Here is a 24,122-nt window from a genome sequence, read left to right as displayed (position 1 = left end):
ACAGTTAATCTCTATGAGATAGGAGCTATCATTATCTTCATTTTACAAATGAGGAAACTGAGGCATAGGGAGAATAAGTGAGTTGCCTAAAGGCCCAAAGCTGGTAGGTGACAGAGCCTGGAGAGACTCCAAAGCTTCATTCAGTTTTGACCTGCAGGGCATGGCGCTTCCTGACACCTCCCACGCGGAAAGGCGGCCAGACCCACGGGGCCTTTTTGGAAAAGAAGATAGCAATGGTAACCCTCAAGGGCACGATAAATGTTAGCTGAAAGGTAATTGCATACACTTCAGAAATAAATGTAGGGACATCTGAAATGTGTAAATAACAATAAGATTGCAAAGTAAAAAGGTCAATTTAGATTGAAATAAGAAAACTATAATATGTTCTGCTGAGAGTAAACTGGGGGTGTGTCTCAAAGGAAGCTGGGAGGTCTGGTCTAACGGCCCTCACCGCAGTCGAGTTTCTGGAAGCTTCATAACACAGGATGTAAGCGGGGAATGTAAGGGGGCTGAGTTAGTCTTCAAATCCAAGATGTAATACAACACAAGTTTTACATTAAAATGTTTTAAGACATAAATTGTTCTTCACAACAGTTTTTCATTTAAAAGAGGAGTTGCCACATTTCCTAAAATGTTATTTAAGGCTACTTTACATGCCAGTTAATTGGTATACATTATTATTTTTTAAATTTGAATTCAGAGAAGGAACTGTTGTGCCATTTGGGGAACTATATTCATGTCAAATAAGCAGAAATATTTATATCAGGCAAAAACTCACCCACAGGCCCTGGCTGGCTGCTCAGTGGTAGAGTGTAGGCCTGGCGTGTGGAAGTCCTGGGTTCATTCAGTTCCTGCCAGGGCACACAGGAGAAGCGCCCATTTGCTTCTTCACCCTTCCTCCTCTACATTTTCTCTGTCTCTCTCTTCCTCTCCCGCAGCCAAGGCTCCATTGGAGCAAAAGTTGGCCTGGGCACTGAGGATGGCTCCATGGCCTCTGCCTCGGGTGCTAGAATAGACCTGGCTGCAATGGAGCAATGCCCCAGATGGACAAAACATCGCCCCTGGTGGGATTCTCGAGTGGATCCCCGTTGGGCACATGCGGGAGTCTGTCTCTCTGCCTCCCTGCTTCTCACTTTAGAAAAATACAAAAAAAAAAAAAAAAAAAAAAAAACAGAAAAAGATGAAAACGAAAAAAAAACAAACTCACACACAAATTCTTTTGTATAAGAAATTTGTATATTTTTTTGTAAGTGAACTTAATGTTTATTTTTATTTCCCATTTGGCCAAAAGGTTAAAAATTTTATCTCAGTCTAACTAGTAGACTATCTAGCACCTTCACCTACTCTCTGCTTCCTCCAAGAGTAGGACTAATTTAGGGTGCCTTACAGGGCTTTGAGGCCTGCAGAGAGTGGGAGGGATAAATGACATCCACACAGGCACTGTGAGGCATCCTTGCCCGGTCTTGTCTCCAGGCATCGTTTATCCTGTAGGTCACTGCTATGTTCCGCCTCCTCACAACCTCAGACCTCTTGGCGCTCTCCCACGCTTGTTTGTGTCCATCCCTCCTGAGTACAGAGGATCACTCCACTGGTTCTGTGCTAAGAAGTAGGATGGACGGTGTTTGGGGCCTGTTCGCTCAACATCTCAGCCATGAAGGCCCAAGATGCTGGAAACTTGCTCCCTCTTGAGGACTCCGGTCTACTTTGCTCTTGAAAGTTCCAACTACATCCAGGGTTTCTGTGGTGTCTTCTATCCCTGAGTAATCAGCTAAACAAAAGCAGGTCACAGGCCCCCTTTCTAGAAAGCAACAATGTTTCAGCTCTCTGCAGGGGCCATTTGGACTTCTCCTGTCTCTCCCAGATAATCTTTATCTGCCCCAAGGCTGGAATTGCTCTTAAATGATCATGCATTGGTCCAAATTGTTTGTCTTGGTCCAGGATCTAGGCTTATGACATACCAAAGTGAGGAATAGACTCTTTTGACTTTGCAATTTCTTCTCTCCCTTGATACTGTGTACCAGAAATTTTCAACTTGGCTTAAGGAACAGCCATAGGACTGGGGAAGGTGGTACAAATGCAATAAAGCTTGCAAAACACTCTAGCACTGCCATATTTCAGGAAATAGCACCAGACAGGGAATCGGGAGATCGGAGCTTGCCCACGTGTCATAGGTCATTTCCTCTCTGGCATTTGGTTTCTTCATCCATTTAATTAGGAGTAAAAGGAGACAATTTTCCACATTCTCTTTTGACTCTCATAATGCTACTTTGATTTTTTGGAAAAATTTTAGCTACTTCTGGTTATTTTCTCTGTGATGACATTGATGTGGTAAGTGACGAGAAGCTGCATCACTCCTACCTGTTTGAAGCAGGAAAAGTAGAATCCCATATAACCAGAAACGGAATTAATTAACTGAGGCTAATACTGAGTTTCCAAAGCTAAAATAATTCATGTAATGGGTTCATCTGATGAAAATTAGAAGTTCAATTCCCTAAAATTTGTAACCTTATACAGTGTGTCTGTAAAGTCATGGTACACTTTTGACGGATCATAGGAAAGCAACAAAAGACGATAGAAATGTGAAATCTGCACCAAATAAAAGGAAAACTCTCCCACTTTCATACCTATTCAGTGAAGTTTGATGTGGGCTCATGCACAGATTTTTTAGGGCTCCTTAGGTAGCTATCCCGTATAGCCTCTACAGACTCATCACTGACTAATGGCCTATCAGAACGGGGTTTCTCCACCAAACTGCCGGTTTCCTTCAACTGCTTATCCCCCCGAGTAATGTTATTCCTATGTGGTGGCACTTTGTTATAAATGCACCGATATTCACGTTGCACTTTGGTCACGGATTCAAATTTAGCGAGCCACAGAACACACTGAACTTTCCTCTGTACCGTCCACATCTCAACTGGCATGGCCGTGGGCTGCTCCGCTGTATACACGGTGTTACATCATCATATGCGCATGCACACATGCTGCCACATCATCCTACAGAAACTGGGAGGGTTTTCCTTTTATTTGGTGCAGATTTCACATTTCTCATCTTTTGTTGCTTTCCTATGACCGATCAAAAGTGCACCATGACTTTACGGACACACTGTATATAGGTCTTTTAATGTGTTCTAATTAGTAGCCATATTTCTTATGTACTTTCTAGAAACTTTTTAGTTTCCTTGTTATTAGAACTGGAAAAAACTTGACAAAAGTCAATGAATACCTGACTAAGAGGTGTTTTACAAAAAGAACCACAATTGTATTTTTGTGAATATTTAAAAAGTGGCTTGGTTTCAAAAATTGTGGACTGCTTTAATTGAAGTTCCCAATTTTAAAAATAAATGACTTCATCAGATATGGTCAAGTGTCCTTTTGATGATGCATTTCAAATTTTAGAGAGAAAAACACCCATTAGGTAGTATAATAAAAAGAATAATGGCTGGCTTCTAGGCCACCAAGAGAAGTAAAAATGAAGTTAAACTGTAAATACCACATATTGCTATAAATCAGTGTGACAGAGTCTATTTATGTTGCCTGCTAACTCCTTTGTTATTATTTTGTTTTTAGGAATATAGTTGGTAAGTTAATATACAGTATATATGCTATAAAACACCAAGGCCATGTTTCCAATTTCCAGAAGTATGAAAAAAAAATTCAAATAAAAATGTCATTTCAGTTTTGATGACAGTTACCCTTGTGACTTTGAGAAACTCCTTTAACTCCATTCACATTAAACTTTAAGAGAGTGATTTCTAAAAGCTCTGCCAGCCTTAACGTGAGTTGATTGTGTACCTTTATCCTTAGGTGTAAAACAGAGACAATAAGATTTGTTACCATCTATCTCAGAGTTGATATGAGAAGTGTATTTTTTTTTATGCAGTAGTGTCTGAAAGTTTGCCTTCATGTAATGATCTGTTTAGTGACTCTCAGCCCAGTAGGCCGTCAGCTCTGGAGCACAGAGAGAGCACCCGCACTGCCCGCAGCTGTGTTTCCAGGGCCTGGCGCGGGGCTGGGTACGTCAGATGCTCAGTTCCTATGTCTGTTGGTGAGAAGCTTCGGCCTAACATGGGTGTTCGTAGGACACTGAAAACAGGCGAGCAATGTCTCAACCCTGCTTTCTCAGAAAAAAATTACAGAAACATGTGGTCATGTTTTTTTTTATCAACTATTGATAAAAGTCGTAGTCCTTTTCTAGTAGTGAAATACCCTAAATTAGCTCTGCTCGAAGATTGGCCTACAGACCAGCTGCATAAGTGTCAACTGGGAACTGGTTAGAAATGCAAATCCTTTCTTCACCCAGACCCACTAACTCGGGGAGTGGAGGCCAGCAGTCTGCATCTTAACAAGCCCTCCTCGAGATTCTGATGTGCACTGACTTTGAGAAACACCGTCTCAATCTTCACACATCACCTTTATGGATTATGTATGTATTCCTTTACTTCCCCCAGCTTAGCTTATTATAGTAGTCAGCCCAACGTTGATTTCTCTAGCTTCATTTTAGAAAGTAATAACAATTACATCAATAACAACAACATAATAATAATACCTAAAGCTCTTTGAATACTTACTATGTTCCAGGTCTTGATTGCAGCACACAAGTCTCAAACAAACTTATGAAGTAACAAATATTATTTTATATATCAGAAAATATATTTTATATATCAGAAAACCAAGAATTTATTAGATTTTTCTATGGTCAATAAGCTAGTGATTTAAATCTCAGTAACCTACTGCCAGAGCTGGGTTTTTAACTACAACATGATATAGACTCAGTGCCTAGTGGAAGGCAGACGCTTTTCTTTTCTTTTTTTAATCACAGCCATATAATGCGGGACATGTGTGAGGTAACCTGACCCCACATTCGGATAAAGAGTGAATCACCTTCCCAGAAAATAGGTCACAGAATGCCTGATATTGAGGTTATACTCTTCCTTAAGAATGATCTTTGGGTCTTTTCTCATGCAAGGGTAAAGTTGTTTAGTGTTGTCTACATAAACTTCGGAGAGTGCCAAAAACTATGATTATTTTCAGTTTGGCAGAGTTGCTACTAATCAGTCATTTCTGGAAATACTTAGACAATGGTATCCATTGTTTCCTGAGGTTTATTTTCTTCTTCATCAATCTTGAAAGAGAACTTAGAAAATGGAAGAAAGGAATCAGTTGAGGCGGGATGTGGAAAGGAAAGGGGAGAGAAGGAATCTGTAAGAGTAGAAGGGAAAATGTCAGATGCTGACCCTTTATCCTGTCTTTCCCTGTTGGTGTAGAAGCGTCACCCATGATAAGTCAGGAGAGAGGAGAGGGAGGCAGGCCCAGATCTGCCTGGTCACAGTATCATGGCAAAGAGGGCGAAGCAGCGGTGTGAGTGGCCGCAGGGGAACTGGACGAGTGGCCCGGGAGAGACCTTACTGCCTTCCTGGGTGGAAGAAGTCCAAGGCTAACTGTCACATCTGGCCACAATGATACTCAAGAAGAGGCAAGGAGGGCAACAGATGGATTATGCTCAGAGGCAACAGCTGATGGAATTCCCAAAGAGAAGCTGTGCTAATGAAGCTGGCTGCGCCTTCCTCTGAGCCTTCTCTGCAGGGACTTGCATTTCAACACCATCCAGGGTGGTCTTCTCTGGGGGCCCAACCCACCGCAGTGAGAAAGAGTAGGGAGCTATTACTGAGCCAGTACCTACAATGCAAGGAAGTTTGCTACTAACTTTACAGATACTAACGCAATGGAACCTCCCAAAATACCTATGGGTTAGGTGGATTTGTACCCGTATTTTACATATGAGGACACTAAGGTTAGGAGAAGTTCATTAACTTGTCCAAGATTACCAGCTGGTAAATTGTAGAGCCACTCAGATTTCTCTTACTCTGTTTTTTTGTTTGTTTGTGTGTTTCTTTATATCAGATGCTGTCTCTTAAAATGATGAGAAAAGGGAGAGAGGAGACTAAGGAACTTTAGAAAACAGGGCTACTTCTTCGGGCTAAGGAAAATCTTGAGTAATACTAAACCTCTTCAGTTATTTGCATTATTATTCTTAAATGATTTTTTGGTAGCTTGACTAGAGGTCCCTGGTTAGAAAGTATCAAAATGTAGCCTGTGAATTTAAACAATTACTGTGTATGTGTGTCTGTATTTTAGTCTATAAAACTGGTCAGTGTTTCCCAAAACATCTGTGTGGGGGTAAAAATAAAGTCATAGTGATAATTGTTCTTGGGTTTTCATGCTCCCAGACTATTACAGGCCCCTCAAGACTACTTCCAATTATTAAACAGTCTCCACATGTGGGCTCACTAACAAGTCTTCTCGTGTCAGCTGCTGGGTTGCTCAGCACTACAGAGTTGCCTGAATTGGGTTCACAATTCTCACAGTTACCATGGCCACCGGGAGGGCAGAGCTGGCCCTCTGGTGCTCTCAGAAATACCAGTGTTGCTGCTGGCACTGCTTCTATGCTATGGACTAAACTGACCCACTGATGGGAGCATGACATGCCTTTGTTAGCCCCTAGCCTAGAGGCATTCCTACTAGATCAAATCCATGGCTAACATCTGTCTCATGACATAACTTGTGCTTCCATGTAAAAAGGCTTTTTTTTTTGCATGAATTTTCCCATGACATTGCCGGATATGACCAGACATTTCTGAAATCAATAATGTATACTTCAGAAATGCAAGCTGGGACACTCCTGTGTCCTCATGCATGCACATATACATAATATACCCCACTTTATATATACATGGATCAAAGCTTTAAATACAAGCAAAAATTAAAGTTATATAAAATAAAGTAGTAATGACAGTCATTTCCAATCATGTAATTCTACTAATTTATTTCTTCAACACAGAGAGACTTGGCCAGGATGTAGGAGAATAAGGAAATTCTATTAGAACAGGACAAATAAGAGATATAACAAGAAAATGTTCAAGGATATATCATTTTGTTCTTCTCATAGTGATGTTTTCCACAAGAGGCATAAAGCACTTTGTTTCTAGTACAACGGAATATCTCTTGGATGCTATTATTAGGTGTCATGGCCAAATCTCCTAAATCCCCAATGCCCAGATGGCCTGGACAGCCTCCACGGCAGGTCCCTGGACACTGATGACGCAATGGCACACAGCACTGAGAGATACAGTATTGTACCTTAATACGCTGAGTCTTGGGTTCTGAACTCCACTGCCAACTTTTTCTTTTCAATTGAGACAGAAACATCAATCTGTTCCTCTATGTGCCCTGACTGGGGATCAAACCGGCAACCCCTGAGCTTTGGGGCGAAGCTCTACCCAACTGAGCTATCTGGCCAGGGCCATTGGCAGCTTCTAATGAACTCAACAGAACTACACAGAAGACTCTTTTTCCCTAAATTAATAAGATCCAATCATTATATTAAGTAAAAGAAGCCAGACACAAAAGGCCACATATGTATGACTCCACTTACCTAAAAATGTACAGAACTGGCGAATCCAAAGAGACGTAAAGTAGAATAGTCGTTGCCAGGGCCCGAGGGAAGGGAAACTGGGAAGTGGCTGCTGGTGGGTAAGAGGTTTCTTTATGGGAACGAAAATATTCTGGAATTAGATAGTGATGATAGCTGTACAACATAGTAAATATATTAAAACCCCCTGAATTGTATACTTAAAAATGCTGAATTTTCTTTATTTAAATTATGTATCTATAAAAATTTTAAAATAAAAAGCTTTGGTCTAAAGCAAGCCACAAAGCTATCTTGTTTATATCTTTATTCTGACCTCAATCCCAAAACTAGAACTTGGTTCTACTTTGTAAAGGAAGGAAAGGCTAAAATCATGTCCTTCTTCCAACAACAAGAACAAAAAATTATATCAGGAAGCAAATAAACAGCAACAACAAAAAGAAGGCAGAATGGAAAAAAAGTGCACATTTACTTTCAGTGTCCAAGACCAAGCTGGGCTGAGCTGAGCAGAGCCACCAAACTGGAGGAAGAGAAGGTACCAAAAGAGAGAGAGCCCGAACCAAAATGAAGTCACAAGAGCCTGCACTCGCCTGCAGGTGAGCAGGCCTGGCTCTCGGTGGAAAGAGTCAGACAGCAAACGGCTGTGGGAAAGTACTGTACATGAGGATGCTTGTCCCTTAGAAGCGACGTTCCACTCAGTGTGTGGAATCAGACAGACCCACAGCAAAATGTCTCTTCAGAGGAGGAGAAATAAAGGAAAGAGAAGGCAGAGATCACTTCACTTCCCCAGAATCAAAATATACATTACTAACAGCAGGTAAAATAGATGAACATTTACATTAAAAAAATGTAAAGATATTGGAATAAAAATAAAACTCACCTCCGTATTTCTGTTATTCTTTAATTATTCTTTGCATTCAAGAGGCTGCCATGCTGGGCTCCTCATATCAGGAAACGGTTGCTAGCACAGCAAGGTAAGAAAGCTTCTTATTCTGAGTAAAAGTGTATATTCTGACAAAACCTGATAGAATTCAAAGTTTAAATAATGTATGAGAAAGAATACATAATAAGTCTTCACCCCACTTCACCCCATGTTCTTCTACTAAATAAAGACTTCCTGAGTTGTAGGAAAGGTATAGAATTGGAAATCAAAGGAGAATTTAGATGTTAGTTGTTCTTTGACAAGAATTCCAAGCTTTACTCCCTCCCATTTTTGAGGAAGATGAAGATAAATAAATAGCATAGTCTTTTGAATGGGTTTTAGAAAATCTGGAAGAGCCCCACACTCCATTGTATAGGTTTGCTACAGAAAATATCTCAGGGTTCTCCTGAAAAAATGTCTTTCTCCTGTCCTAGGTAGCTAGAGTCTTTGCCTCAAGAGACCCCACAACCCAGTATGGCTTGAAAGAAGTAGGTTGGTTCCTCACAGAGCCAGTAGGAAAGATAGAACCCAATGGAGAAGTACTTGTGTAGACCAATAGTAGAGGGCCTAAGGGACACACGTTATCTCAGAGTATAACCTTCAATAGAGGGTCAATGCTCAGTCCTCATCTCACTCAAACCAATAGCAGCATTGATTATAGCTTGTCATTCATTCCCTTCTTTTTCTTTCTTTCTTTTTTTTTTTATATTTTTCTGAAGTGAGAAGTGGGGAGGCAGAGAGACAGACTCCCACAAGTGCCTGACAGGGATCCACCTGGCATACCCACCAGGGGGTGATGCTCTGCCCATCTGGGCTGTTGCTCTGCTGCAACCAGAGCCACTCTAGTGCCTGAGGCAGAGGCCACAGAGCCATCCTCAGCACCCAGGCCAACTTTGCTCCAATGGTGCCTTGGCTGTGGGAGCAGAAGAGAGAGATAGAGAGAAAGGAGAGGGGGAAGAGTGGAGAAGCAGATGGTCGTTTCTTCTGTGTGCCCTGGTTGGGAATCGAACCGGGGACTTCCACACACTGGGCCGGCACTCTACCACTGAGCAAACCGGCCAGGGACTCATTCCCTTCTCATTGAGGCACTTTCTCCACCAGGCAGGTTTCTAGCTTTCCAAAACTTCTGGTTTTCTTCCTACCTCCTTGATCTTTTCTTAGTCTTTTTTTTTTTTTTACACTAAAACCTCCTTTTCTATTCTTTCTAGGAAACCCTGAGGCTCAGTCTTATCTTCCCTTCCTACCTGCATATCTATACTTTTTCCTTCTAGAATTCCCCCATCCTTATGACTCAAATCTCACCATACCAGAGGAATTAAGTCTTGACTAACCTATCTGAAATAGTAGTCCCCACTTGGGATTTCCTGTCCCCTGAGCTATTTTCCTTTATACATCCGTCACCACCTAACAGTATACACATCTCTATTTACTTATATATGTATGTATGTGTATATTTGTTTCCATGAAAGCAGAAAGTTTTGTTCCCTGCTGAAATACTGCCTGTCACATACTAAACAAACACTGACTGAATGAGTAACATAAGAAAGAAATGATGCCAGAGGACCCAAAAATCCTTCTTTAAGTTCTAGAAAAGAGGATGAAACCCAAAAGAGATTATAATTGATTTCTATTTCCAGTGAAAAAAAATTTGTATTAAAATTAAACAGTTTTCTTTCTTGCATATTTTGAGTTGTGATTTGAGCTTCATAATCACTCACAAATAAAATTAAAATTCAGTCTAGAGACATTTATATAATATTGAATAGTTCTCCAATTTTTACTTCTTTAGTCCTGACACACTTGGTAGATAAACTTTCACCTGAAAGGTGGCTATTAAAATAAAAGTAGGGGAAGGGGATGTGAATTCCAGAGACTCTCAGATTTCCTGATGAGGATAGTTTAAAAAATCAGCTTGATAATTTTGAAACAACTTACTATACTGCTTGGGGACACTAATTTCAGGATGATTAAGATATCAGGTACAACTAAAGGCACACCTCAAGGTACTTCAAAGTATGCAAGAAAAATGAGAAAAAAGTGATGCTGGACAATAAAATAGACAAATTATGAAGGCACTGAAAAAGAAATATTATATAATAAAGAATTCCTGTAAGAAATGGTTTTAGGAGATGAAAAGACATCAAAGGAAGGTAAATGTAAGAATAAAGAAATATTTTATGTCGATAAGGTACTTAATATACAACAGCGTATCTAATGTTAGCACGATGATGAAAGAATGAAGAAATGTTCACATCCATTGCATAAGTATTTTCTCAGTATCTACTCAGGCTTAATGGTGAGGTCAGAGCTGAGGAGACTGAGGTGGTCTCCAGTGGGTGGGGGTCATGATCTAATTGGGAAGATAGACAAGCCCAAGGATAATGGCAATACAGTACTGGGCCACTGTGAAGGATGTGTGTCCACACACACACACACACACACACACACACACACACAGTATTTTGCACATACAGGCGGAGGCACCTACCCCAACCTTGGGTGAAACTGCATGTTGAACTAACTAGCAAAGTTTCCCAGATCCTCCAAAACTTGAGGTCAAGGAGCAGTGAGCCCAACAAAAACCAGGGTGGTTAAGGCAGTTGGGAGGTGGAGGAAAGCAGTCTGTAATGGCTAGCCAGGTACAAAGGCACACGGACAGGAGAAAGCAATGATCTGCGAGCAGAACTTCTAGCAGAGGAGCAGGCTCCTGGGCTCCTGACACCACGGCTGCACTCCTCCGGAGGGGCTGCCTGTCTGCCTCTATCCTCAACTGCTTTCTTCCAGTGGCAAAGAGAGAAAGATGAAAATGACCAGTTTCTTGACAGAGCAGGGCTGGCTTGAGATGAGTGTGATAAAAAGACAGAAAGAAGGTAACAGAAATAGACAGATAACTGGTTATAAAACCATGTGACAAGTGACTTTAAAAGTGGACAATTAGGGAAAATCACAGGATCTGATTAAATAAGAAAAGTTGGGTGAATATTTATTATGGTTCAAGCAAGAAAACACCTTTGTTAGACAAACTAAGATTGTGCATGTAGTGTGTGTTTAAGCCAGGAACATGGGGGATGTTAGAGATCTTCGTGGGCACAGCAGCTTCCTTGACAGAGTAGGGGGGCAAGGCGGCCCTCTCAGCTCCAGACTCTGGGCTCTGTGACCCCCCCAAGCCATTCTAAGGGCCCTGCCTGGGCAAGGTAAAGAAAGGGACTCTCTTTGGCAAGTGATGTCATGATGGAGTAGTGTTTAAATGCACACAGGTATGTATTTGAATGACAGTGACTCATGAGGTCAGGAATCAATTAAACCCAGGCAAATCTATCAAAATGAGAGACAATATTATTGCAAGCTGAAGAATGACAGTAGTGCCTGATCAGGCAGTAGCGCAGTGGATAGCGTGTCGAACTGGGATGTGGAAGGACCCAGGTTCGAGACTCCGAGGTCGCCAGCTTGAGCGCGAGCTCATCTGGCTTGAGCAAAAAAAAAAAAAGCTCACCAGCTTGGACCCAAGGACCCAAGGTCACTGACTCGAGAAAGGGGTTACTCTGTCTGCTGAAGGCCCGCGGTCAAGGCACATATGAGAAAGCAATCAATGAACAACTAAGGTGTCGCAACAAAAAACTGATGATTGATGCTTCTCATCTCTCTTCGTTCCTGTCTGTCTGTCCCTATCTATCCCTCTCTCTGACTCTCTCTCTGTCCCTGTAAAAAAAAAAAAAAAAAAAGAACGACAATAGTGTACAGTTCCTGGGCAAAAACATTAAAGGGGAGGAAATCACAAAGGGAATTGGGAAGACAGAAACAAATAAAAAGGAACCAGCTGGAGGGGAACTTGGAAGTGGCTATAGAAAGGAGGGCAAGTCACCAAGTCTTTTCTGCTGCCAGGTCTCCACCAGGACACCTGCTATGGCCTCTGGAGCAAGAGGCAAAGGGTTAACAGGGGGTTTGTGTATTTGCACCAGGAGGAGGATTAAGAATGGTGATTATAGAATTGTTTTATAGTTTGAGTCTCTCTTTCAACTTTAGGGAGACAATGACAATGTGCAGCAATAGTGGAAAGAAAAGATTTTTTAATGCATAAGAGCAACTAATATAAAAATGTACTGGAATAGAAGAAGACATAGGTACTCAACTCATGGACCTGGGTTTTAAAGAGCATTTTATGAATTTGACTCCAAAGGCAAGAGAAGTGAAGGCAAAAATTAATGAATGGGACTACATCAGACTAAGAAGTTTTTGCTCAGCAAGAGAAACTGATAACAAAATAAACAGAAAGCTAACTAAATGGGAAATGATATTTTCAAACAACAGCTCAGATAAGGGCCTCATATCCAAAATATACAAAGAACTCATAAAACTCAACAACAAACAAACAAACAATCCCATAAAAAAAATGGGAAGAGGACATGAACAGACACTTCTCCCAGGAAGAAATACAAATGGCCAACAGATATATGAAAAGATGTTCATCTTCTTTAGTTATTAGAGAAATGCAAATCAAAACTGCAATGAGATACCACCTCACACCTGTTAGATTAGCTATTATTAACAAGACAGGTAATAGCAAATGTTGGAGAGGCTGTGGAGAAAAAGGAACCCTCATTCACTGTTGGTGGGAATGTAAAGTAGTACAACCATTATGGAAGAAAGTATGGTGGTTCCTCAAAAAACTGAAAATAGAACTACCTTATGACCCAGCAATCCCTCTACTGGGTATATACCCCAAAAACTCAGAAACATTGATACATAAAGACACATGCAGCCTTATGTTCATTGCAGCATTGTTCACAGTGGCCAGGACATGGAAACAACCAAAAAACCCGTCAATAGATGACTGGATAAAGAAGATGTGGCACATATATACTATGGAATACTACTCAGCCATAAGAAATGATGACATCGGATCATTTACAGCAAAATGGTGGGATCTTGATAACATGATACGAAGTGAAATAAGTAAATCAGAAAAAACCAGGAACTGCATTATTCCATACGTACGTGGAATAGTTTCATAAAAGTGAAACTAAGAGACATTGATAAGAGTGTGGTGGTTACAGGGGGAGAGGGGAGAGGGAGAGGGAAAGGGGGAGGGGGAGGGGCACAAAGAAACTAGATAGAAGGTGACAGAGGACAATCTGACTTTGGGTGATGGGTATGCAACATAATTGAACGACAAGATAACCTGGACTTGTTATCTTTGAATATATGTATCCTGATTTATTGATGTCACCCCATTAAAAAATAAAATTATTTAAAAAAAAATGTACTGGCTACCCTATGTCTCTGACACTGGTCTCTGAAATCCATGTCTCCAGGAAAACCATTGCTTGAGTCTACACAGAACCAGCCAGGACCTGGACAACCACTTGAATGTCACAGAGCACCTTGCGATTCAAAACGATCTCACTGTTGCCTTCTCTTGTCCACCAATCTGGCTCTTATGTTTCTTTTTCCCTAGAAAAATGTTACCATGATCTAGCTATGTAGACCAACAACACAGAAACTGTTGCTCTCCACCCATTCAATCCTCACACTCACTCAACACTTGAGGGCTTTTCAATAGCCATTTAATGCTCACTCACACCAGCCATATAAGAGTTTTATGCCCACTCAAAAGATGAGAAAATTGAGGCTCAAAAAAGTTCAACTTACATGTCTAAATGTGACAAAGCTAATTAATAATAAATGAATTATGAGACATGCAAAACAGCTACCCTGGAACTCAAAGAAAAACCCCAAAACTCCTTTATATGACCTACAAGGCCCTCCAAGAACTAGCCCTTAGATGCCCCCCTAGATTATCTCCGACAGCTTTCACCTCCTGCTCCCTGTTCCAGAGTCTAGCCTTTTTACTGGCTCAGAAATTCACACTGAAGCTTCTGGCTTGGCACCTGCTGCATCCTCTTCTTGAACTACTTCCCTGCTGTGTCCCCGTGACCGCTCCCTCATGGACTCTTCTCTGTGTCACTGAATTACAGACACCCACTCTGAGAGCTCTCTCGAAGAGTGGCTCCTATCCTGGGCTCCCTTTCCTCCTTCCAGCTGTATTATTCTATAGTACAGTCATTACTACCCAGAGTCCATCTCCGAGGGCAGTACCTTCAGTAATTTCATGTCTTTTGGGCCTAGAACATTTATTGTTATGGAGTGGATGTTTCATAAATATTTGACAAATGTGAATTCAGCCTGGCAAAGGCCCGTTGGATCCATTCTGTCTTCTCCATTCCTTGGCTCAGACCATCCCCATAGCTTGTCAGGACTACTGCCATGGCCTCAAATGATCCTAAATGATCTTCCTACTTCCAGTCTCTGTTGATTTGAATCCATTATTCACTGTTATCTGAGTTTTACTCTGATACCAAAGTTACTCAAATTCATTATTTACCTTTATCTAATTTTTACCCTGATGGCATAGTTACCCTTTTATTATACACATATGTTATGTCATTTACCTTTTTAGAGACCTTCAAAATCTCCACTGCCTACAGTAAAATCTGCATTTCTTACTTTGGGATTCATTGTCCTTTATCACCTAACCTCAATTACCTTGACAATGAAATTCTCCCGTAACATCCTGTGTTCCAGACATTCCAAGCTGTTCACCAGTCTCTGTAAATACCAGATGATCATATATGTTGCATTCTCTAATCATTGAAAATCTTCAAAAACCATGTAAATGTCACCACCAAAAGAAAAAAATTATAGGATAGCATTTGAAAGAAGGGATAAAGAAAAAGAAAAGAAACGTGAAATAAGTCTGCTTTTGCAAATGAGAACTAACTCATGAATAAATGAAGCAAAAGATTGGAAAGAAATATGGAAAAGAAAATAAGAAACAGGCTAGTAACATAGTGACTGTAAGAAAGAAAGTTGTGTTTGTTTACTGGAAACTTTTTAGTTTGATTTGGTATTATAAAACTTACTTATTTTTTCTTCCTTGTTTCAAAAGAGTTAATGTTTATAATAATAGCTATAGGTTTTGAGTAGAACATATTCTAGAAGTGATTCTGAGCTAAAAATGATTTGCATGCTTTAACTTCTTTACTGTTTGCAAACTTATAGGGAAGGTGATGTACCCCCTATTTTTTATTAGAGAAGAGCTAGGTTTAAGTTATTTGATCAGCATCACGGCTAGTAACGGACAAACTAGTGTTTAGGCCCAGGAAAATCTGAGTCCATGTCTCACACTCTTTCCTTACATCACATGGGTGTCCTTGAGATGTGTTCTGAGTTGTTCCCTTTTCTGTTGCTACCACAGTTCCTTCCCCCACCCCCTCTCTTTTCTGGAAGATGGTTACATCCATAGCTACACAGAGCAGCATACTTAAGAGTACTATATTACACTATGCTACAAAGTACAGAACCACAAAACTAGACAGGTACCATTGTATTACAATAGCTACTACCTATGATTTCTGCTTTTAAGCTTTCTTTACTCAGGGTTGGTTTCAGTTGTGTTCTTATAGCAACCCTCCCCCAACCCACCCACCCCCCATAACAAAAAGCTCTTCAGCATTGTATTCTTAATGCCTAAATTTTGAAGCAAAAATTCTGAAATACATGCCCAGTGGAATAATTTACATTTAGGGCAGCATATAGAGAAGCCATTAAGTGAATGAGCTTTGGTGTCAGAGTTGCCTGGGTTTGAATCCAGCTGTGCCATGTACTGGCTATGAGATGCAGGGTAACTTTCTTAATTTCTTGCTAAGTGTCAGGTTTCACATCTAAAAATTGGGGGACAATAATAGCACTTATATTACAGGGTTATAAGGAGGCTTCAATGGCAAATATTACTATAAGTACAGTGTGTCCGTAAAGTCATGGTACACTTTTGACCGGTCACAGGAAAGCAACAAAAGACAATAGAAATGTGAAATCTGCACCAAATAAAAGGAAAACTCTCCCAGTTTCATACCTATTCAGTGCAGTTTGATGTGGGCTCCCGCACAGATTTTTTAGGGCTATTTGGTAGCTATCCCGTATAGCCTCTACAGACTCATCACTGACTAATGGCCTACCAGAACGGGGTTTCTCCACCAAACTGCCGGTTTCCTTCAACTGCTTATCCCACCGAGTAATGTTATTCCTATGTGGTGGCGCTTCGTTATAAACGTGCCGATATTCACATTGCACTTTGGTCACGGATTCAAATTTAGTGAGCCACAGAACACACTGAACTTTCCTCTGTACCGTCCACATCTCAACTGGCATGGCCGTGGGCTGCTCCGCTGTATACATGGTGTTACGTCATCATCTGCGCATGCGCACATGCTGCCACATCACAGAAACTGGGAGGGTTTTCCTTTTATTAGGTGCAGATCTCACATTTCTATCATCTTTTGTTGCTTTCCTGTGACCGGTCAAAAGTGCACCATGACTTTACAGACACACTGTCGTGATCACAGCAGCACTGGCAGTACTGCTTGTAAAAGTAATAGAATAGAAAGTCCATCTGGAACCTCCTTTTCTGGATTCAGACATATCGACTATGTTTAGTGAATTGATATCTTAAGGAATCTATAGAAAAAAGAAACCGCACAAAGGAAGGAGTCAGGTGGGCAGCCTTAGTCACTGTGTGGGGCAACCTGAAGATAAATTATAAACTTGGATTGATCTTCCCATCACAACTTTCCATCAATATCATAGACCTGTGACTTGTGGGAGTAAGAAGCTGGCTATCTGGCTTATATCTAAGTATGTTTTCAAAACACTATGAGGCGCAAGCAGCACTAGTATGCCATCAAGCAAGAGTGGGACTGTGAAAAGGGGAGATGGCATGCTGCTAGCTGTACCACACACAGTGCGGAGCTGTAGTGTCCCAATGATTGCTGTGTTGGTGATAAAGGAGTTGGGGTTAGCAAGGAGGTAATTGTCCTGGAGGAGAGCAACCTCTGGCAAATTTGGAAACCCAGTGAAAGGAAAGGAGACTGGTGTGAAAGAAAATAAATATTCTCAGGTAAGAGGCAACTGAAAACAATGAGATGTTACAGGAAGTTAGGGATACTCTAATAGCAGGGACAGGAGTGGTGATGGTTAAATAGCTAGGCAAACCCAGTTTAAGGAAATCTGTGACAGCCACCCTGTGAAAGAGCCTAAGCTAGCCCAGATGGTCATAGACTATGACAGAAAAAAAAAGCCCACAAAGTCTTCCCATGCATTTGCAATATTTGCAAAATAACTTTGCAGCTCCTCCTATCAAAGGTGGGATTTATTTTCTTCATTCGTTCAGTCTGGAATTGGGCATCTTATTGCTTTGGTCAGGGGCACATTAGCATACTTGATGAAGGGGCCTGAAAAGTGTTTTCAATGGGAGGGGCCCTCTCACTGCTCTTGGAAACCCCACAGCAGCCACCATGTGAAAGCATTACACTATGTGTAATGCTCGCTCAGCTACCTTCCTTGTCCCTGCCAACAGCCAACAGATAACCAAAAACGTAAGTGAGGACACTGGCTTCCAAGCTGACCACAAAGCACGACTGATTCCAGCTAACACCAAATGAAACAGAGGTGAGATGTCCTAGCAAAAGCCATTTCAGAACAAATTGCTGACACACACTGAATTGTGAGCTAAAAAGGGGTTGTTGTTTTAAACCACTAAATTTGGGCTTGTTTATAATTAAGGTTGTACTGACTGACATCCATAGATACATTCATCCATCTATCCATCCATTCATCCATCTATTTCTTCACCTCTTCCTCCAAAAAGAACATGATGTTATTTATTTATTTATTTATTTTTTTTATAAGTTTTCTTTTTTTTTTTTTTTTTTTTTTTATAATTTTATTTTTTTAATGGGGTGACATCAATAAATCAGGATACATATATTCAAAGATAACAAGTCCAGGTTATCTTGTCGTTCAATTATGTTGCATACCCACCACCCAAAGTCAGATTGTCCTCTGTCACCTTCTATCTTGTTTTCTTTGTGCCCCTCCCACCCCCTATCCCTCTCCCATTCCCCCCTCCCCCCCGTAACCACCACACTCTTATCAATGTCTCTTAGTTTCACTATTATGTCCCACCTACGTATGGAATAATACAGTTCCTGTTTTTTTCTGATTTACTTATTTCGCTTCGTATCATGTTATCAAGATCCCACCATTTTGCTGTAAATGTTCCGATGTCATCATTTCTTATGGCTGAGTAGTATTCCATAGTGTATATGTGCCACATCTTCTTTATCCAGTCATCTATTGATGGGCTTTTTGGTTGTTTCCATGTCCTGGCCACTGTGAACAATGCTGCAATAAACATGGGGCTGCATGTGTCTTTACGTATCAATGTTTCTGAGTTTTGGGGATATATACCCAGTAGAGGGATTGCTGGGTCATAAGGTAGTTCTATTTTCAGTTTTTTGAGGAACCACCATACTTTCTTCCATAATGGTTGTACTACTTTACATTCCCACCAACAGTGGATGAGGGTTCCTTTTTCTCCACAGCCTCTCCAACATTTGCTATTACCTGACTTGCTAATAACAGCTAATCGAACAGGTGTGAGGTGGTATCTCATTGCAGTTTTGATTTGCATTTCTCTAATAGCTAAAGAAGATGAGCATCTTTTCATATATCTGTTGGCCATTTGTATTTCTTCCTGTGAGAAGTGTCTATTCATATCCTCTTCCCATTTTTTTATTGGATTGTTTGTTTGTTTGTTGTTGAGTTTTATGAGTTCTTTGTATATTTTGGATATGAGGCCCTTATCTGAGCTGTTGTTTGAAAATATCATTTCCCATTTAGTTGGCTTTCTGTTTATTTTGTTATCAGTTTCCCTTGCTGAGCAAAAACTTCTTAGTCTGATGTAGTCCCATTCATTAATTTTTGCCTTCACTTCTCTTGCCATTGGAGTCAAATTCATAAAATGCTCTTTAAAACCCAGGTCCATGAGTTGAGTACCTATGTCTTCTTCTATGTACTTAATTGTTTCAGGTCTTATGTTTAGATCTTTGATCCATTTTGAGTTAATTTTTGTACAGGGGGAGAGACTGTAGTCCAGTTTCATTCTTTTGCATGTGGCTTTCCAGTTTTCCCAGCACCATTTATTGAAGAGGCTTTCTTTTCTCCATTGTGTGTTGTTGGCCCCTTTATCAAAAATTATTTGACTATATATATGTGGTTTTATTTCTGGACTTTCTATTCTGTTCCATTGGTCTGAGTGTCTATTTTTCTGCCAATACCATGCTGTTTTGATTGTCGTGGCCCTATAATAGAGTTTGAAGTCAGGTATTGTTATGCCCCCAGCTTCATTCTTTTTCTTTAGGATTGCTTTGGCTATTCGGGGTTTTTTATAGTTCCATATAAATCTGATGATTTTTTGCTCTATTTCTTTAAAAAATGTCATTGGAATTTTGATGGGAATTGCATTAAATTTGTATATTGCTTTGGGTAATATAGCCATCTTGATTATATTTATTCTTCCTAGCCAAGAACAAGGTATATTCTTCCATCTCATTATATCTTTTTCGATTTCCCTTAACAATGGTTTATAGTTTTCATTATATAAGTCCTTTACATTCTTTGTTATGTTTATTCCTAAGTATTTTATTTTTTTTGTTGCAATCGTGAAGGGGATTATTCTTTTGAGTTCCTTCTCAGTTGTTTCATTGTTGGCATATAGAAAGGCTATTGACTTCTGTATGTTAATTTTGTATCCTGCGACCTTACTGTATTGGCTTATTGTTTCTAGTAGTCTTTTTGTGGATTCTTTGGGGTTTTCGATGTATAGGATCATATCATCTGCAAAAAGTGATACCTTTACTTCTTCTTTTCCGATATGGATGCCTTTTATTTCTTTGTCTTGTCTGATTGCTCTGGCTAGAACCTCTAGTACCACATTAAATAAGAGTGGAGAGAGTGGACAACCCTGTCTTGTTCCTGATTTAAGGGGGAAAGCCTTCAGTTTAGTGCCATTTAATATGATGTTAGCTGATGGTTTATCATATATGGCCTTTATCATGTTGAGATATTTTCCTTCTATACCCATTTTGTTGAGAGTCTTAAACATAAAATTGTGTTGTATTTTATCGAAAGCCTTTTCTGCGTCTATTGATAAGATCATGTGGTTTTTGTTCTTTGTTTTGTTGATATGGTGTATTACATTAACCGTTTTACGTATGTTGAACCATCCTTGAGATTCTGGGATGAATCCCACTTGATCATGATGTATTATTTTTTTAATATGTTGTTGTATTCGATTTGCTAGTATTTTGTTTAGTATTTTAGCATCTGTATTCATTAGAGATATTGGTCTGTAGTTTTCTTTTTTTGTGCCATCCTTGCCTGGTTTTGGTATGAGGGTTATGTTGGCCTCATAAAATGTGTTTGGAAGTATTGCTTCTTCTTCAATTTTTTGGAAGACTTTGAGTAGAATAGGAACCAAGTCTTCTTTGAATGTTTGATAAAATTCGCTGGTATAGCCGTCAGGGCCTGGACTTTTATTTTTGGGGAGGTTTTTAATGGTTTTTTCTATTTCTTCTCTACTGATAGGTCTGTTTAGGCTTTCTGCTTCTTCTTGACTCAGTCTAGGAAGGTTGTATTGTTCTAGGAATTTATCCATTTCTTCTAGGTTGTTGAATTTAGTGGCATAAAGTTTTTCATAGTATTCTACAATAATTCTTTGTATATCTACGGTGTCCGTGGTGATTTCTCCTCTTTCATTTTGGATTTTGTTTATATGAGTTCTTTCTCTTTTTTCCTTGGTAAGTCTTGCCAAGGGTTTGTCAATTTTGTTGATCTTTTCAAAGAACCCGCTCCTTGTTCTATTAATTTTTTCTATAGTTTTTCTGTTCTCTAATTCATTTATTTCTGCTCTGATATTTATTATCTCCTTTCTTCGGCTGGTTTTGGGTTGTCTTTGTTCTTCTTTTTCTAGTTCCTTAAGGTGGGAAGTTAAGTGGTTCACTTGGGCTCTCTCTTGTTTGTTCATATATGCCTGAAGCGATATGAACTTCCCTCTTATCACTGCTTTTGCTGCATCCCATAGATTCTGATATGTCGTATTGTCATTTTCATTAGTCTGTATATATCTTTTGATCTCTGCACTTATTTCTTCTTTGACCCATTCATTTTTTAAAAGTATGTTGTTTAGTTTCCACATTTTTGTGGGATTTTTTTCCTCTTTTTTGCAGTTGAATTCTAGTTTCAAGGCTTTATGATCAGAAAATATGCTTGGTACAACTTCAATTTTTCTGAATTTGCTGATATTGTTTTTGTGGCCCAACATATGGTCAATTCTTGAGAATGATCCATGTACACTGGAGAAAAATGTATACTCAGTCACTTTGGGATGAAATGTCCTGTAGATGTCTATCATATCCAGGTGCTCTAGTGTTTTGTTTAAGGCCACTATGTCTTTGTTGATTCTCTGTTTGGATGACCGATCTAGAGCCGTCAGCGGTGTATTGAGGTCTCCAAGTATGATTGTATTTTTGTCAGTTTTTGTTTTAAGATCAATAAGTAGCTGTCTTATATATTTTGGTGCTCCTTGGTTTGGTGCATATATATTAAGAATTGTTATGTCTTCTTGATTCAGTGTCCCCTTAGCCATTATGAAATGGCCATTTTTGTCTCTAAGTACTTTTCCTGTCTTGTAGTCAGCATTATCCGATATGAGTATTGCTACACCTGCTTTTTTTTGGATGTTATTTGCTTGGAGTATTGTTTTCCAGCCTTTCACTTTGAATTTGTTTTTATCCTTGTTACTTAGATGAGTTTCCTGTAGGCAGCATACAGTTGGATTTTCTTTTTTAATCCATTCTGCTACTCTGTGCCTTTTTATTGGTGAGTTTAATCCATTTACATTTAGTGTAATTATTGATACTTGTGAGTTCCCTATTGCCATTTTATATCTTGCTTTCTGTTAGTTTTGTGTCTTGTTTGATCCTTCTCTTTCGTTTTTCTATCTTTTGTTTTTATTTGGTTATATTCCATACATCTTTCCTCTGTTGCTATCTTTTTTATCTCATGTGCTTCTGTGGTGGTTTTTTCAATGGTGGTTACCTTTGAGTAATGAAAAGGGTCCCTACCCTGTTCATTGTAGCGAACTATTTTGTGAGTACTTTTGCACTCCATCGTCCTTTGCTACTGTTAATCTCCGTCTTCTCCCCCTCTTTCTTTTTGTTGTTGTCACAGTTTAAATTTGGTTTTATTGTGTTCTTCTTGGAGCTTTTACTTGTGGCTCTGTTTTTTTTTGTTCTTTGTATCTGATTGGAGAATCCCCTTTAGTAATTCCTGGAGTGGGGGTTTTCTGATGATAAATTCCCTCATCTTTTCTGTATCTGTGAATGTTTTTATTTCTCCTTCGTATTTGAAGGATAGCTTTGATGGGTATAGTATTCGTGGCTGAAAGTTCCTCTCTTTCAGGACTTTAAATATTGGGGTCCACTCTCTTCTAGCTTGTAGAGTTTCTGCTGAGAAATCTGATGATAATCTAATGGGCCTTCCTTTATATGTTGTATTCTTCTTTTCCCTGGCTGCCTTGAGAATTTTTTCTTTGCTGTTGGTTTGTGTCAATTTCATTATGATATGCCTTGGAGTAGGTTTGTTGGGGTTAAGAAAACTTGGAGTTCTGTTTGCTTCTTGAACTTGAGGCTTTAGTTCTTTCCACAGGCTTGGGAAGTTCTCATCAATTATTTGTTTAAGTATGTTCTCCATTCCATTTTCTCTCTCTTCTCCCTCTGATATACCTATTATTCTTATGTTATTCTTTTTGATGGAGTCAGATAATTCTTGTAGGGCTATCTCATTTTTTTTAATTTTTGAGTCTCTTTCTTCTTCTCTCTGTTGTGCCTCAAGTTGCTTGTCTTCTATTTCACTAATCCTCTCTTCTATCTGACCTGTTCTATTAGCTAAGCTTGTTACTTCGTTTTTCAGCTCGTGAATTGAGTTTTTCATCTCTGTTTGATTTGTTTTTATAGTTTCAATTTCCTTGGACATATATTCTTTGTGTTCATGGAGTTGTTTTCTGATTTCCCTATATTGCCTTTCTGTGTTTTCTTGTATATCTCGGAGGATTTTTAGGATTTCTATCTTGAATTCTCTGTCATTTAGCTCCAAGGTTTCCAATATATTAAATTTTTTCTCCATAGATTTTTCCTCATCTAGCTGTGTTACCTCTCTTTCTTTTGTATCCATGATATTCGATTTTCTCTTCCTTAATGGCATCTGAGGGTGGTTTTGTTGATAGTATTAATGAGATTTAATAAAGAATAAAAAGTTAAAAAAAATAAAAAAATAACAAATCGAAAAGAGTTGTTTTTTTAAAAAAAATTAATAATGAAATAAAGAAAAATAAAATAAAATAAAAATTTTTAAAAAAGGCAATTATTCCCCCCCTCTTTTTTTCCTCTCCTCTCCTCTCCCCTCTTTCTTGAGAAAATCTTGTGGTGGACTGTGAGTTATAACAAACAATGCCTGTGATGGAGGGCCTGAATTGGGGAAAAGTAATAAAGGGGCAAAAAAGAGAGAAAGAAAAAAAAAAAAAGGAAAAAAAAATAAAAGAAAAAAGAAAAAAAAAAGAGCGTATGGACCCACAAAAAGCAAATAAGGAAAAAATTTGGGTCAAGAATAAAATGATTTGCTTTTAGGTGTTGGTTTTCTAAGAGTTATGATGAGAGGAATAAGAGGAAAATGGAAAAATGGGGGGACAAATTAAAAACTTACTATTGTATTTAGTGGAACAAGAACTAGATAATATGGAGAGCCAGGGATGGGAGCACTGCTAGTGAGTTAAAAAGGTGAAGTAAAAACCCCCCAAAATGCCACAAACATAGGTTTGAG

General features: G+C 39.4%; 1 long non-coding RNA gene across 1 annotated transcript in view; it reads right to left on the bottom strand.

Annotated features, from left to right (window-relative positions):
* Positions 1 to 7,439: 7,439 nt before the first annotated feature.
* Positions 7,440 to 24,122, bottom strand: part of LOC136308679 (uncharacterized) — a 38,093-nt gene continuing 21,410 nt past the window's right edge. The window contains exons 3-4 of the long non-coding RNA XR_010726147.1: positions 8,307 to 8,447; positions 7,440 to 7,541 (exon numbers count right to left, since the gene is read on the bottom strand). This is a non-coding gene — a long non-coding RNA (uncharacterized lncRNA). The remainder of the gene's footprint in view (positions 7,542 to 8,306; positions 8,448 to 24,122) is intronic.

This window comes from Saccopteryx bilineata, chromosome 6 (assembly GCF_036850765.1).
Source record: "Saccopteryx bilineata isolate mSacBil1 chromosome 6, mSacBil1_pri_phased_curated, whole genome shotgun sequence".
In the NCBI taxonomy this organism is placed as follows: domain Eukaryota; kingdom Metazoa; phylum Chordata; class Mammalia; order Chiroptera; family Emballonuridae; genus Saccopteryx; species Saccopteryx bilineata.
Note: the sequence above shows the minus strand (reverse complement) of the source record. Positions and strands in the feature narration are given on the sequence as shown.